Here is a 17,426-nt window from a genome sequence, read left to right as displayed (position 1 = left end):
GCAACTCATGCAAAATAGTTTAAGGCCACAGTGAACATACTCTATCCAGCTGCCAATATTCACATACATGTGTTCTATGCAAATATTTTATTAACAAACCCAGTCAAGATAAGCATGTATTTGATCAAGAAATGCATGATAAACTGGTCACTGTACTGTGTGTCAAATTGTGTGCCTGGATGTGGAACTGTTGTGAGAATTGAACTAAGGCTTTAAGTGCAGCATATGGACTGTACAATTTGGTTGCTTTAAACAGTTGTCTTACAAATAATTGGTACCACAATTCCATCCTTACCTAGACAATATATTGTTAGAGCTGAAGGTTTTAGGTTGGAAAAGGTTAGAATAGAATTCCAGTACTTAGATTTATTTATAGTACTTGTTTGGGTTTTTTTCAGATAGTGAAAAAATTATCATACTTCAAACATAAATAACACACTACACAGTCATAAAGGAACATAGTTTGGTTATAACTCCTCCCATTTTAAAACAACAAACCATAAATGAATCAGAGAAATTGAAAAGGTACTTGAGTCAGTGCATATCTAACTGAAGGTGGCAGTACCAAGCTGATGCTGGTTAATCTCAAAAGCTAAACAGGGTTGGTTATGGTTGGCATTTAGGGGAATCTCTTGCGAATAACAAGGCTCTAAACTGGATTACTAAACTGAAAATACAGTATACCCTGAAAGAAAGTAATGGAACACTGTTGTGATATATGAATCCATTTCAACAGGGGCGTGCATAAGCGCACCATTGTCCCTGTCCTATTGGTTTTTTTCTTATTCGTATCCATTTCATGTATTCATAACCATGTTTATACTTATTCCTGTTATCTAATAATCGCTTGACAAAATAAAATAAATAAAATAAAACATGGGAACAGAAAATTAGTTTTTACAAACTACAGTGGAGATCTCTGTAACTTTGTCATTATCTGCCATTCAAAGTAGTTTATTTATTTATTGTATGGCATGTACAGGTCATGCAATCACTGATACACAAATTTAGTTTAAATAAAATGTCAGCATTATATACACACGCAACAAACATATTATGTGGACAATACAGTATAGGAGATAAAATATTAAGATAAAACCATAATAAAATTGTCATAATATGGAGTCATACAATTGCAATGGGATAGATGTTATAATTCGATATTTAAGGAGTTAATAAAGTAGTTAACTTTCTTCAGAAGTTTTGGTGGAGGGAACACAAATGAGACTAAAATTACATGTAAGACCAAACTAATGACAACCAAGCTTAGGAATGATAATGAAGACTTTGGTCAGTACCTTCCGTCTTTTAGAACTATGCAGATGTTACTCCATTGTAGCTCAACAGTTAGATGTGATAATATATAGCAAAATTTCCAATTTTCAAACCTGTATCTGACCTTGGGAAATCAAGCCTATGATTCAGTCATTATTCTGAAGTCTATTATTGTAGCCTTCTAACTGATATCCTCCATGTATTTTGTGATTGCAATTCTCAGAAATATCAGCCAATATGACTAAATCTACAGGATGCCAGATTGAGGTTTCAATAATTACATGTCATTTATTCCTTGTGATTTAAAATTTTCTGTATGGGTTGTGTTTTGTTAGCGTCTTATCAGATCATTGTGGGATTCTTCCTGCATATTTTAAACTAAGTGGCACCTTTGGTAGTGCAAGATGAACAGAAAAGCACAATAAATACAATCCTTAAGAACTTGTCTGGACTTGTAGATAATGCATTACAAAATACTAATGAGATTTTAAAAAATAACTTATGAATGCATTTTAATTTTTTCTGACCTGAAAATATGACTGTCAAGCAAATATATCCAAAAGACTAAATGTTAACTAAAATGCAGTTTCAATAATTAAGATAGAAGAGACATTATTTCACATTTCTGTTCTTTTTCAAAACCAATTTCTGTGAGTTGTATCAGAGTCTCTAAGTTCTTTCAGAATGAGTTTCCCACGTTGGGAGCTTATGAACATGAGTGAGAAATCAATCAAATAAAAAAATATACTCAGGAAACCACTGGAACTGTGGGGACAATGTCAGAGAACTTGCTGCAATTCCAAACCATATAGAATTGGTTCAAAAAGCACCAGTGGACTGGAGGAAGGAAAACTGTCTATACTGTTTTGGAAAGGATAAAATTCCCTTTAAAGAAACAGGTTTGCACTAGGTGGATGTTTCTGGATCTCAGAATACTTAAAAAGGCACCATCCTTTACTTTAGTCAGCTCTCTAAGGCACTGGATGTATGGATTTTAATCTTATTCAAATGATTGCTTTATTATGGCATATTTGGCACTGATAAATCTTCACATTTTAAAAAAAGGCAAATTAGTAATTTTTGAATAACAAAAATACAGCTGGATGAAAAAACCCAAAAGGCAATACTTTGCACTAAACTGCATAGGAAATGAAATTATCTGTAACTTTTAATTCTCATGCAGGAATCTTTTCAGATTATTCTGCACTTCCTTAGGTCTGCTTCAAAAGGCATTTCCAATGCTCAAAACAGGTCATTTGCCTACATCAAACCTACTCAATAATAATCTGCAGATGAACTCGATAGTCCCTTAAACTAAAGAACTGTGATGGGACGGTAATCTGAGAGTTACTAGTATTAGTTTAGTGCACTATTCGCCCTACGCACAGCAGCAGAAAAAAACCCACTTTGCATAGAAGAGAAAGTACAGTTGATTTCATCGCTCTTTAGTCTCGTTTATGAGACACCGCGTTATGCGGGCATTTTTGTTTTGTTTTAAGGATTGCAATCCTCTGCCTACCTAAAAGTAATTTCCATGGAACTTTATCGGCCTTTACGTCTTAGTAAATAACAGGGAACTGTAGGGAAGAGAGAACCGCGACTACTTCCGACGCGCACAGGACAACAACCTCAAATCGAATAACTTGCCTTAAATTCTTTACAAAATTAAGTGCGCAAAAGAAAATGGCAGTTGACTCGATTTCAAAAAAAAAAAACCTCAGAAAAGTTGCTTACACACGCTCCGCCCTGGAGGAAGAACTTATGGTAATTTTAAGGACCGCCTCGCCCAATAGTTGCTTTTCTTGAGCCGCGTAGGCGGACCTACATGTGGCTAAACGTGGAAAGAAACCCAAGACCTGTTTGAAAACAACCGCAAATGAGTGGAAGGAACTGAAACTGGTTGTCCGAGGAGAAAGAGCTAGAAATCTGCGATCAGGGACTTCTGAGGAAAAGGGTGACTTTTCAGCCTCTTCACTTTTAAGTAACAAGTTCTTTTAATGTTCTTCCTCTCTCCTCCTTGTCGCGCCGAAGAAATTAGAAGGATGAAATTGCTCGTGCGCCAGGGCCATCTTATTACCCAGGAGGTGCAATGTGTTGGGTTTTCTCCATCTGAACCAACGCGAGCACGGTTCGCTCCGTTGTTTAAAATGATAATTTTAAAAAAGTGCACGGGAACACGTTTTGCTTGCCCGTAGTTGAAAAAACTCGTAGAAAGGGAAAGATGTTGACTTTTCTGGTGTTTCAGTTGCACTCAACCAGATAATTCTGGTTACCAAATCAGCTTTTGGCCAATCTGATCAGCGTGCGGTGTTTTCGGAAGTAAGTTCCGCTGTACTGAGTAGTTAGACCTTGCTCTGTGAAAGATTGCAGGCTGAGCTACAGGTACCGGAGGCTGCGTACAATCCTCAGTTTCTGTTCGATAGATCTCGCTACGGAATAAGCCTCAGATCTATAGCACGTGCACAGCATTGTAGCTTGAAATCGAGGTTTTTTGTTTTTTTAAAAATAAGTCTTGCTATAAAGGCAGCAGGACGTACTTTGAAGAAATACGTTTATACTAACATGTTTTACAGATTAACCCTCCACGTATTTTATACTCCTAATCAGCCTACTATTGATTTTTCTGATTATTAGAAACGGGGTGTGAGTGCTGTTGCGTAACGGGCTTGCTTTATACGGAGTGGAACTTTTGCATGCCGTGGCTGCCGTTCTTTAACGGGAATCTACGAAGGCTTGCCAGGGTTCGAAGTAGCATAATCCGTGGAAGTAGCGCTTCCATACCTGGGCTGCAGATACGCAACAAAAGATAGAGGAAATTAACAATCCTAGATTGTAGGTCCTATGGAAAATACCGTATGTTAAGTTCTTCTCGATTTTTCAGTTATGGCCCTCTGAAGTTAGAAAGCGACAGACTGTTCCCCCATCCAAAACATAGTAGATAATCTTTCCTAGTATGGACTGTAAATTTCCCCCTTTAATTTCTATAGGGCTTCGATTTTTCCTCTCACGCCAATTATTTTTATGAGTCAGTAAAAAAAGTTGATAAGCAGTATCCCGTGGATAATTTTGCTCATATTGTTTATCTGACTGGAAAATAATGCTTCTAGCTAGTTTAAATAAGTAATGCTATTGGATATGGGTTTTTTCCTATTTTTTTTCTACATTTCGTATCTGATGTACTTGAAGATGTGGGTAATCATTGCCTAGTTGGAATGTTTATATGTGAATACATTTATTTGGGTTTTTAGACCTTTGTTGTCTCCGGCAATGGACAAGGTATCATATAACATAGGGTTACAATTGGTGAAAAAAGAATACAGTATAACTATTGAAAAACATGAAGAGCACAGCCTTTGGGCTAGAGAACAAGGGTGTTCAAACTTGGGAAGTCTAAGACTTGTGGTCTTCAACTCCCAGAATTCCTGAGCTAACATGACCAGAGGAGGAATTCTGGGAGTTGAAGTCCACAAGTCTTAAAGCTGTCAAGTTTGAAAACCCTTGGGCTAGAATAATACTCATTAGGCCCTAATCCTCTCTGGAACAGCCATGTTTTCAAGGCTGTTTAGAAGCAAATGAAGAAGAGGATGGTCCAGATATCTGAATATAGTGGCTTATCAAGAATGCTCAGTTGCATTCCCTTTGGCAGTGGATCCTCAGGAAGCCTTCTTTTTCTCATCTTGTTGATTCAAACATAGAGAAGATATCTCTGAGTTATCCTGAATCTTGAAAGGCTTTCAAGATAATAAGCAGCACCTTCAGTTGTATCTGGCTGCTATTCAGCAACCAATTTATCACTTGGCAGGGATGTTACTTGAAAAAAAAAAAACCCTTTGTTGAACAGTTGTGGCTTCTGAGTAGTCTTTGAGAACTACTTATGTGCAGTAGCCAAGGCAGGAGGTAACAAGGGTGTGAATAACTGTGCAAAGCCTCTTTTAAAAAAAGCCACAGCTTATGCAGAGGATGTTTTAGCCACAACCTCACTTAATGCATAGCAGGAACTATGAGTCGAAAAAGACCCCCAAACTGCACAGTTTTGTTTGGGGAAAGAGTAATCCAGGCCTAATGATAAGACACTTTCCATTCCATCTTGCTTAGATTTGGCCTAAGCCTATTTAATTTATCCAGACCCTGATCGAAACTGCACCACATCTCTTGCTCAGCTCTGAATGGCGATATACAGTTCTGTTTGTAGCTTCTACCAGAAGATGACCTCTTCCAGCAGATTTATATAGATGTTGAAAACAGGTATGATAAACTAAACCTGCAGCATTCTGCAATTCAGTACTCATAGATGTGATTTCTTCTCCACTGAAAATAGCCTCTCAGAAAGGAAGACCAGTGAAAAACAGTGCCCCCCACTTTCAACTAGCCTAGATCCAAGGTATTCAAGATTCAGCAGAATGAGGAGTCTTGCATTCTCCTTATCCCACTCCCACTAAAGATCATCAACAAGAACAATTAATTGTTTTTCTCCTATGCAGATCTGAATCCCAACTGAAAAGTGTCCAGCTAATCAGTTTTTTATAAAATATGAAGATTGGAGACTGATAATTATTGAGGATGGGTAGGTTCAGTACCTCCTTGGCAGCATTCACAAAACTGATAAAGGCCGGGATTTAGTCTTCACATTGCAGAGCTTACAGCACATAGAATCCTGCCCCTGTTCCTCAAGAAGCACAGACTCAAACTGATCCCAAATAATCTTGGAAGACAAGGCATCTATCTCAGCTAATGTCCAACTCACAGCAAATCCTCAAAGGATCAAATCCTTTGATCCTCCACATACTTAATAACCCTTCTTCTAGCCTGGATTAACAATGGGATAAACAAAGGGATAAACCAAGGCTCTTCAAACTTGGCAAGTTTAAGACTTGTGGACTGTTAGGGTTTGGAGATTAACCCCTAGCAGAGTATTGCAGCAGTAGTCAAGCCAGGCAGCCAAGCGAGAGCGGAAGGGCCCCAGAGTATACACACACTGAACACAAACACTGTTTGTAGTTTAAATAGTTTTTAATCCAGTTAGAGTTTAAGCATTGTCATTCAGTCCATTAAGTCATTCACAGTATTTCCATCCAGTAAGACTCACTAGTATAGTCCAAGTTTAAGGTCTTTGCAATATCTTTATCAGCCGATAAAGATATCTTCTCCTCCTCCGGTTTCACTCTCCAGAGAAACAAACGCTGGATATTCAGCAAACAGTAGCAAACAATAACAGTTCAGTCACAGGCACTCACAGTCAGTAATCACAGTTAGTCGCAGCAGCACACAGTTACAGTCAGTTCACAGTTAGCTTACCAGCTTCTAATGCTTCCTTATATAGTAACTTCTAACCGCACCCTTAATCGGCTAATTGCCTGCTGCATTGTGCTTAAAGTGATAAGCACTTAAACCATGATATCTAAGTTTTATATATTTATTCACCCAAACCATATTTGGTATCAATGTTATACCTAACATACTCCCTTTTGGGTGAAATAAATATATAATACCTTACAATCTTATCCCATATTTTTCACAACTCTCCTGGTGCTTACTGGCACCTTGGGCTTTAGTAAAATTATCAGCTAAATTGTCCTCCGACATACAGTACTCTAGCTGAATCATCTTACTTCTTACAGATTGTCTCACGTTTAGGTATCTTAGATCTGTATGCTTGCTCCTTGTTTTTACTCCAATATTTGTGGCCATTTGAATTACTGCCTGATTATCTTCATGTATAATTATAGGATAATCTACAGTTATACCTATATCAATTAACATTTGTTTATACATTATTAACTCTGTACATAACAATGATAAACAGGAGAATTCTGCCTCCATAGTAGACAAACTTATATGCTGTTGTCTTATTGACTTCCAGCCTATTAATGTCTTACCCAGCATTATGGCTGTTCCTGAAGTCGACTTTCTAGTGTCTCTTTCTGATGCAAAACTAGCATCTGCATAAGCACACAGAATTAAATCACCCTTTGGTTCTAAATACAATGAATAATTCATTGTCTTTTTAAGATATCTTAATATCCTCTTAGCTGCATTCCAGTGTCTTTCACATGGTGCAGAATTGAATCTAGCCAACTGATTCACGCAGTACGATATATCTGGTCTAGACCAATTACTAATATAACTCAAACTACCAATTAAAGATTGATAAATCACCTTATCAAACTCAGGGCTTTGTACATCAGTGTTGCTAAACTCCTGACTCATTGGAGTCTTAGCTGGCTTACAAAGCTCCATCTTGTAATCTTTTAGCAATTTGCTTATCTTATCTTCCTGAGATATCTTAAAACCTTTCCGTGTTTTCTTTATATTCAAACCGAGATACTTCTTTATCTCCCCTAATTGCTTGATCTTTATTCTCTTTCCTAATGATGCTATTATTTTATTTGCTTCATCATTAGTTTCAGTTATCAATGCAATGTCATCTGTGAATAGTAATAATAATGATACTTTCCCATTTGTCTCCCTCTTAAACAGACATGGATCGGCTAAACCAGCTTTAAATCCTATATTGTCTAGTTCCTTTACAATATACTGGTTCCATTCATAGCCTGATTGTTTTAGACCATAGAGGCTTTTCTTTAACAACCAACAATCATTATTATCCTTACTTTCACTTTTAATACCAACAGGTTTTTTCATATAAATAATATGTTTTAATGGGGCGTGCAAGTAAGCAGTTTCCACATCTAAATGGTTAACTATATAGTTTTACTAGCTGCCCACACTAAAGCTGCCCTCAAGGTTGCTGCCTTAAGACTAGGTGCAAACACCTCATCATAGTCATTAGCATTCTGCCTAAAACCTTGGGCTACTAACCTTGCCTTATGGATTAAATTACCATCTTTATCTATTTTTACCTTAAATATCCATTTGCAGCCAATGGATTTCTTTCCTACAGGTAATTTGGCATTTTCAAACACCTTCATATCACTTAATGAATTCAGTTCCTTATTCATTGCTGCATACCATCTTTCTTTTTCCTTATTAGGATACTTTTAATTTCTTCAACAGAATTAGGAACTTGATTAATCTGACACACTGTGTTAGCCTGGTACCTATCAGGCGGTCTAGATACACGTGTAGTTCTTCTGGGAATTACAGGGCTTACAGGAGGACTTTGTTGAACTACTACCTGTTCATCTTCCTCATCCTGTTCAGCTATTGAATCTGTTTCTTCCTTTATGGGCACTATTTCATCCTGTATTTGTCTCTTTACTTTATTTTTAAAGTTACAGGGATAACTAATGGGATTTCTATAGGATTCAATAATTACATCTTTATTGGCATCCTGTTCTATTTTCTCCCATCCTTCATGTTCTAGAAATTGGGCACTAGCACTACATAACACTTTAGATGTGCCTTTCTCCCAAAATCTATATGCCCTATGGTTTGCCTGATAACCAACGAAGAAAAATCTTTTAGCTCTATGTTGCCCTTTTTTTCTGAGTTGTGCAGGAATATGCACCCATGCTGGTGCACCAAATGTGTGCAGGTAACTTAGATCAGGTTTCCTGCCATGCCATCTGGTGAATGGCATTTCACCTGTTGTTGTATTAACAACGTTGTTCAATATGTTATTAGCACACATTGTAGCCTCCCCCACAAAGAATCAGGTAACCCAGAATCATTTAACATTGTTCTAACCATTGCCTGTAGTGTTTGGCCTCTTCTTTCAATAAAAGCATTATGTTCTGGCCTGTATGGAGCAGACTTCTTATGCTCTATTCCAGCTACCTTAAGTCTGTTCTGGAATTTGTTATTAATAAATTCCGTGCCATTATCTGTCACCAGGGTTATCAGTTGTCGTTTAGACTTTCTTTCAGCAAACCTAAGCCAATTGAAAAAATGTTGATATGTTTCAGTTTTGCTTTTCATTAAATAGCAAAACCCATATCTAGAATAATGGTCCATAATGCTCAGTATATATCTAGCACCTCCCATACTGGGTTTCTTTGGACCTATTATGTCTGCAAATACTACTTCTAAAGGTTCTTTTGTTTTGAAACCATTTAGCCTATTTGCAGGCAATACTTTGCTCTTATCTTCACAGCAAACATTACAACGCAAATATTTATCACAAGGTTTTAACCTTATTCCTTCAGATAACTCAACTGTACGTTTTAGCATTTTAAAATTTACATGCCCCAAACGCCTATGCAATAAATGGATACATTCATTATGAGGTTTTATATTATTAAATACAGTTTGAGCCTCCCCTTTCTTACTATTATCTAATACATATAATGTTCCATTTAAAGCTGCAGTTACCCTTTTGTTATCTTTTTCAATTATGCAATTATTATCCTTAAAAGTAATTACATAATCTAATTTATCTAATACCCTTACTGAAAGCAAATTAAACTTTAGTTGCGGTACATACAACATTTTTATATCCTGGTTTATGTACGGACAACGTGCAAAACCTTGACCTTTCGCTTTCAGGTTCCAGCCGTTAGCAAGAGATATATGTTGAGAACTTGTAGACATTTTTATAAATTTTGTCTTATCTCTTGTGATGCAGTGGGATGCGCCACTGTCAACCACCCATAAATTATTCTTCACATCAGAGTTGCTAAACGTGGCTAGTTCAAATGCTTTCTTTGGCTTTTTACATTCTGGCTTTTTCTCTTTTTGCAGAACTTTGCCAGATGTCCTCTGCCTCCACAATTAAAACACTTTTTAATTGTGTATGCTGTCGAAGATAAATTCTCTTCTTCCAGGTGCTTTACTTTGCTTTGCTGGTTTCTTTCAAACTTTGAAGATAATTTCTCTTCTTTCTTATCTTCTCTCAGCTCGTCACGCTCACGCCTTCTTCTGGCTTCTTCTAGTAGCCTGCCTGTAATATCGGTTAATGAGAGGCTTTCTTTTGGCAATACCTCTAACGAAGTCACATAGTCATCATAGCTTTGATCTAATGAAGATAATATTATGTAGACTTGTTGCAGTTCATTAAATATAAGCTCTTTTTCTTGCAAATCTTGAAAAATGCTTTTCATACAGTTTAAATGAACTAACATATCTCCATTCCTCTGAAGATGCGTTCGAAAAAGCTTCCGTGTAAGATTTATATGTGCTCCTACACTGTCCCGAACATAAATCTTCCTGAGGTTCTCCCAGCAGTTGCAGCATTTTCTTCTCCACGAATATGGACAAGCTGCTGATCACAGAAGTCAGTCCTATGATGCATAAAGCCTGCTCATTCTTCAGTTTAAAGACTTGTAACTTTTCTTTATCATCATCATTAGCAGGATCCCAGCTACTCACATCTGGTGGGTTTGCTATAATGTCCCACAAACCTTCTCTGCGTAGAAGTAAACTACATTTCATTGACCATGAAACATAGTTTGTTCCATCCAGCCTGGATATCATGGACAGTTGTGACAAATTTACTTGTGCCATTACTCTTTAGATATTTTGACTATTTTAAACTAATTAAAACAGTTTGTTTTTACAGTAATGTGCAACTCACACCAACTCTCTCTGCTATATCCTGGTTAGTTAGACTATGCTGCTGGGCCCATAACCAATGTTAGGGTTTGGAGATTAACCCTAGCAGAGTATTGCAGCAGTAGTCAAGCCAGGCAGCCAAACGAGGCGGAAGGGCCCAGAGTATACACACACTGAACACAAACACTGTTTGTAGTTTAAATAGTTTTTAATCCAGTTAGAGTTTAAGCATTGTCATTCAGTCCATTAAGTCATTCACAGTATTTCCATCCAGTAAGACTCACTAGTATAGTCCAAGTTTAAGAGTCTTTGCAATATCTTTATCAGCCGATAAAGATATCTTCTCCTCCTCCGGTTTCACTCTCCAGAGAAACAAACGCTGGATATTCAGCAAACAGTAGCAAACAATAACAGTTCAGTCACAGGCACTCACAGTCAGTAATCACAGTTAGTCGCAGCAGCACACAGTTACAGTCAGTTCACAGTTAGCTTACCAGCTTCTAATGCTTCCTTATATAGTAACTTCTAACCGCACCCTTAATCGGCTAATTGCCTGCTGCATTGTGCTTAAAGTGATAAGCACTTAAACCATGATATCTAAGTTTTATATATTTATTCACCCAAACCATATTTGGTATCAATGTTATACCTAACATGGACTTCAACTCCCAGAATTCCTGAGCTAACATGACTGGAGGAGGAATTCGGGGAGTTAAAGTCTTAAAGCTGTCAAGTTTGAAGACCCCTGGGATAAACAAAGGGATAATCAATGCAGTCCCCTGTACATTTATGTGTTGCTATGAATATTTATTGAATATTTTTTCTCTCTATACAATTATGTCTGATTCTTGGACACTGCCTAGACAAGCCCCTGCAGGTTTTTGGCAAGGTTTTTCAGAAGTGGTTTGCTATTGCTTCCTTCCCAGGACTGAAAGAAAATGACTGTTCCAAGGTCACCTAGCTCATAGTGTTTGGGTATTTAGCCTGATGCCTTAACCATTACTACAGTAGTGAAATTACTGTTGAACACATAGGGCATTAGCTAGCAAAAGCATGGACTAGATCCATTGGTGGGCCTTGAGAAAATTTTGGTGGGCTGCAGAGAAATCTCACTCCCAGAGCACCCCCCCCCCCAGCAATTAATCCAGGCAGTGCAGAAACACAAGGCTGTGCCACCCGCCGGAACGCTCCCTACTCACTCACTCCTTACCTGGCAAACTTGCCTGCTAAAATTGCTATTTTTCCTTTTTCCGACCATCATCTGTTCTGCTGTGCCGGGAGATTTAGATTAGCTAGGAAGCAGGAAATGGTTGGACTTCTTGCTTTCTAGCTAATCTTTAGATCTTTGGCTCTGCTTTTAAGCACAGCCGAACCTCCCTTAGGACTGAAGGTTTGCTTGCAAGCAAATTCAGTGCAGACTTACGGCAAGCAAATTTGAGAGACTGAGCTAGCCGATGGCAGATAGATAGATCACTGAATGATTCTGTGAGCAACTCAATCTGCCTGCTTTGCCTGATTTTGGGTTAAAATTGCTCTTTTTTAAAGTAAAAAATTCAATATTTACATACAGGGTGTGTTGTGAGTTAATTTTGTGAGTTTGCTTGCTAGCAAATTTTATGAGTTTGCTTGCAAGCAAATTTTATGTGAAAGATTGAGCTAGCCAATGGCAGATAGATAGCTTTCTGAATGAATCTGTGATTCTGTGAGCAACTCAATCTGCCTGCCTGCTTTGCCTGACTTTGGGTAAAAGTTGCTCTTTTTTATAAAAAATTCAATATTTATATAAATATTTATAATATTTACATACAAGCCATGCCGTTAGTCACATGACCACCAAGCCACACCCACAAATTACACCATGCCCACCGAACCAGTTAATGGTCCCTGGGATCAAAAATTATGAGTTTGGTGGTCCCTGAGGTCCAAAAAGTTGGCGACCACTGGACTAGATGACCTTTGTTTCTTCAAACAGGTCTTACCTTTTTTAAAGAAATAGCTCTCATTTTAGCTTCTTATGGTTGTAATATAATGTACTAAATTATAGCCTACAGTCTTTTGCATTTTTATGTAGTGCTTTAAAAAAAACATGGAAACTAGAAATTAAATGTTAAGGCACTGCCAATGGGTTTAAAATATGCTCTTCCTATATTATAACCCTAACCCTATATTATAACCAGGATATTTCTTTAACCTAATTGCTCTTAGAAAGAAAGACTTCAGTTAGTGATAGAAAGTAAAAGCATGCCTCATTTTTTTAATATATAAATAGAATTAGGAATGTGCAGGTCATTTTGGCTGCAATTATAAAGGAACAATGATAATAGTTGTTCATATAGGTTATTGCAAAAAAGAATATTGCCTTGCTTTTCAATGATTTGTTTTTCAAATTATTTGACATATTTATGCACAATTCTCTTGTAGAATAAACATAATTTCCATCATTCGCTACTGAGATAAATATTTATTAAACAAATATATGACTGCTTGACTCGCACATGACTTACTAATCCTTTGTTTGCAATTATTTTCTAATTTAAAAAAAAGATTACTTCCTTTGATGCTGCAATGGCAAAGATGCTAAAATGAAGTTGAACTGTTTCGAAGAGTGTGTTTTTGAGGAAGAATAAGTAAGATCAGTTTTAGATTCTAAGTGATTTGCTCCAGCCATTTCCTAGTAGAAGAAGAGAAATGCTGGGAGAGTTAAAGTTTAGTTTGACTTTTGGTGAAGCATCAATAATGGGGATACTTGACTGAATTTTTAGCATTGCTATTTTTAACTAAAGACAGCTGCTAGCTATTCAAATGTTACACTATATCATTAAGGGGGAGGCTCTATACACTAAAGCAGGCTAACTGGAAGGTCAGGGAGAGTCTTTTTTAAAGGGTGGAGTGAGGTTAATCATAAGCTATAAGTGCACATTCTTTTGTAATAGAAACGTGAACCCAAATAACATTTATGGCAGCCCTTTCAGGTGCAGTTCTGCCAGGAACATTTTAATACAATCTTTAGATGATTTCTTTTGAAGTCCCCCCCCAAGTTTGCATTTTACTGTACTTTTTGACAGCATTCTTGGCTTCTCATAAGTGCACCTACTGAATATATTGCTGAATAATAAATTAATGAACTGCAAAGGTGATCTAATACTTTTTGAAAGTGCAAGTACTCTAGTAGGAGAGCAGCTGTTTATGTATCTGCTGAGGTTCAAAACAGGCAGCTTATAGCTGTTCTTAAACATTCCTGTAAGTTTACTTTACTTTCCTGTGTATGTTCACTTAGAAATCCCATTAAGTTTAAGGAATCTATTCAGAAAGTAAATTAGGGGCTTGAATTCTGGGATGGGAATAAGAATTACTCTGACAAGCTGTTTGGAGGCCATACATTCACCAGTAATTCAGCCACAGCCTTCTTTATCGCTGTGGTTTTTTTTTTCCCCTGGGGAAAAAGAAGCGGGTTGAATTTACCATTACAGGACATGCATTGATAAGGATCTTTTATTTTGCTCTTTTACCTTTGAACCTTAACCTGTTTGACCCATTTATCTGCAATTACCTCCATCGCTGATATCTCAAAGTAATATATCCTCCTTTTTACTTGAGATGGTTTCGTCAACTTCTAACAAGGCATCACCCCCCCATATTATTTTTAAGCAATCCTCCGTAGGATCACCTGGCTTTTCTCCTTTTACATTGGTTGTAGCGGCCAGGGACAAACTGTCCAATCAGATTCGGGCGCTCGTGTTGGTGTTGCTGGGCAGAAGAAAAACAAACAGAAACCAAGGGAAAGCGAGTACTGGCGAGGGCGACTTAAGGGAAGGGGGAAAAAAAAGAGGTGTGGCCGTCTGGGCAGCTCCGAAGCCGCCGCCTACGGTAATTCGACTCCCTAGCTGTCCTCGGGGAACGTGACGTTAAAAGCGGAGGACTCGCCTTTTGGGCGGCGCTGTGAGGGGGAGATGTATTTTTTATGTCTGAAGTCGGGAGAGAGTTACTTTTCACATTTCGGAACTGCCCCTCTCCCGCTTCTCGAACTGGTCGGGGGGAACTGCTGTGCCGTCTCTCCTGGCACTGGTCCTTTCTGAGGTAGAGGTTCAGACAGAGATCGCAGGTCTCGTGCGGCTTCCGCTTTCGGTCTTCTTTCCCCTGCTCTTGGTCCCGTTTCACACAAACGACCGTCCTGATAATAACCCTGAGGCGGCTGGGGCTCTCCTCCCATAAAAGAGCGCGAAGTGCGCGATAAGAGACGGCTCCGTTTAAGTGCCCGATCCGAGTAAAAATCACCACCTAGATAAAAGTAGAACGCATACCCATCCTTTGCTAATCGCGGTTGCTTTGAAAAGGAGACGGGGCTGAGGAATAATAGCTTGCAGAAACAGAATCTTGCCCTTTTCATGGACATTAAAGCAGTTGCTGTCCAAGCAGCTGCAGCTCTTATTGCTGTGATCATCCTCCTGTCACTCTCAGAGTAGCCTTAGATTTTACAATTCTTTCTTTGGTTTTCACATTATGGAGACTCCCCAAGACACAACTTTAGGATGCCAATCAAGTTTCCCTGAAAAAGTTTGTTTTGGTAGTGGTGCTTGTAATTATTTAACTGATTTGAGGTACATTCGGTAGGTTGTGCTTGACTTGATCCTGTTGCTGAACTGTAATGTCAGCTGTAATTGTTGACTTCTGTTTCAACCAAGTTACTGTGGTTTGTAAACCTGGATTTGTGGTTTAACATTTTGGATGAACCCTTGCAGTTGTGGTTATTCAGTAAACTATGTTAAAATCATTTGTGGCTTAGTGGGTTATACAAATGTAGCTTTAATTTACATGAAGCAACAGCTGCTAAGCCTGGTTCTTTCTCTGGAAGAGAAAGAGGAGAAGTCACTGTGGAAAATGATACAACTGAATTCTGAAAAAAAAAAAGACTGCTCTACTTTATGTGGCAAAGGCAGGTACTCTATGCAAGTTTGTGTCTGATTTCCCATTTGATTAATTTGTTGTTTTAAGGATAGGTATCAAATGCAACTACATTTTTTCCTTCATTCCCTCAAGGGCACCAATTATTTCTTTTAAAACAGAACAGAAATTTGTAAGCATTCCAAAACTGTTATCTAAAGTTACCCAAAACATTGTTTTAGTGAAAGTAAGTGTTTCAGAATTTCTAGTCTGGAAAAATTAGTCATGAATTATTCCCTTCTTTGAAATTAAGATAAATGGTGGGGTTCTTGTGGAAAGACAGGTTCTGTGAGATTCTGGTATTAAGAGATGGTTACTGGATTTATATATCACAGTAAACCATGTTTTACGTAGCATAGGTTCTTGAATTTAACCCATTTTATTCAGTTTATTGAGAGCCAGTTTGGTGTAATGGTTTAGACCCAGGCTATAAATGGGAGACTGTGAGTTCTGTCTTAAGCACAAAACCAACTGGTGATCTTGAATCAATCAGGGCAAACTACTTTTGAAAATCTTGACAATAGATCTCCAGGGGCTAACCCAAGCTGTTTCCAGCAGTCAATGCTGACTTAAAGACAAACCCATACAAACAAAATCAGTTTATTGCTCAGCTTATCATATGTCATGGATTTTAGTTCTGAATGTCAAGCTTCATGCTGAGCCATTACCCCAATGTCGGCACTGTCTGGGTGTACTCTGAGACACATAATTCACTGTCACCTTGACCCTTGTTCTCTCCCACCCCCTGGGTATATCATAATTCATATTCCCCAATGAGACACATCCATAGCCAAAAATCATCCATCATGTTCTCCATTTTTTTGCGCGGCAGAAACTTCACTCACTTAGTTACAATCTCTGAAAAGCTATGTATGGAATGCACTCTTGATTTCCAAGCTGCCGCACTGTTCTTTCAAGCCCCCTTTCCCCCTCCCTTTCTGTTGGCAACTTTAAAACTGCCATAGAAATGTTTTATGATTTGACACTTATACTCCAAAAATATGGTAGATAATTCCAGCATTTTATAATGCCTTTCCAAAACAACGCCTGCCCAATTTAAAAGTCCACAGTTTTAAAAGGTATTTATAGCTTTTCTCCATAGTTTATTTCTTTCAATTCTAGGATTTTTCTATGATTGTTTGCCGCTTTGAGAAATAGTTCTAAGAGTCTCTTTTCCTGGATTTTTCTCTTTCTTTTTTTCTTTAAATTTAGGGTCTAAATAAAAAAGAAATCTTCTTACCCAGCTCCAATCATTGTTCATCTACACTGCTCCTGCACATTTCTTTGTTTCCTCGGCTGTCCCAGCTTAGTGGCAGCCTTGATGGCTGCCTCTTCTCATCATGGATGAGAGGGAGGACTTGCTGCTCTCCACGACTTGCAGGGCGCCCCTCTTCACCACCCCTACACAGTGGCTTTAGGTCCTTTCTATTTTTAAAATACTCTGCTATGTGTTCCAAGAAAACAGCTTATACGTTATACAAATTGGAATAACAGTCTGAATTTTTGTATGTATATATGCATTATTCAATAATACAGTGTTGGCAGCCTGCATTTTCAATATTGTTTTTCCTTTCTCAATAAGCAAACCATTTCCTGGGTTTATTTGCAAACTCAAAATTCTTCTGTTTTGCATAGTTCAATTTTGTCTGTTTTTCTTATATTTAACATAGGTCATTGTCATAAAATGTTGATCTGATATACAAAAATTGAATTTGCCAGTGTTTTTTGTAAACCATCTTTTTAAAAATTTCATTCAAAAT

At 37.8% G+C, this 17,426-nt stretch overlaps 1 protein-coding gene across 12 annotated transcripts in view; it reads left to right on the top strand.

Moving 5' to 3' along the window:
- The first annotated feature begins 3,149 nt into the window (after positions 1-3,149).
- Positions 3,150-17,426, top strand: part of PDCD4 (programmed cell death 4) — a 31,372-nt gene continuing 17,095 nt past the window's right edge. For 3 of the 12 annotated variants that reach the window (XM_087964560.1, XM_087964566.1, XM_087964564.1), the window contains exons 1-2: positions 3,150-3,229; positions 5,401-5,520. The gene's annotated coding sequence lies outside the window, so the exon portion shown is untranslated. Of the gene's footprint in view, positions 3,257-5,400; positions 5,521-14,661; positions 14,803-17,426 lie in introns of those variants that run through there. The other 9 variants (XM_026672257.2, XM_087964557.1, XM_026673045.2 and 6 more) reach the window with 4 other exon arrangements.

Source organism: Notechis scutatus, chromosome 4, assembly GCF_049901735.1.
Source record: "Notechis scutatus isolate UNSWTSFEM ecotype Mainland chromosome 4, rNotScu1.2, whole genome shotgun sequence".
Classification (NCBI taxonomy): domain Eukaryota; kingdom Metazoa; phylum Chordata; class Lepidosauria; order Squamata; family Elapidae; genus Notechis; species Notechis scutatus.
Note: the sequence above shows the minus strand (reverse complement) of the source record. Positions and strands in the feature narration are given on the sequence as shown.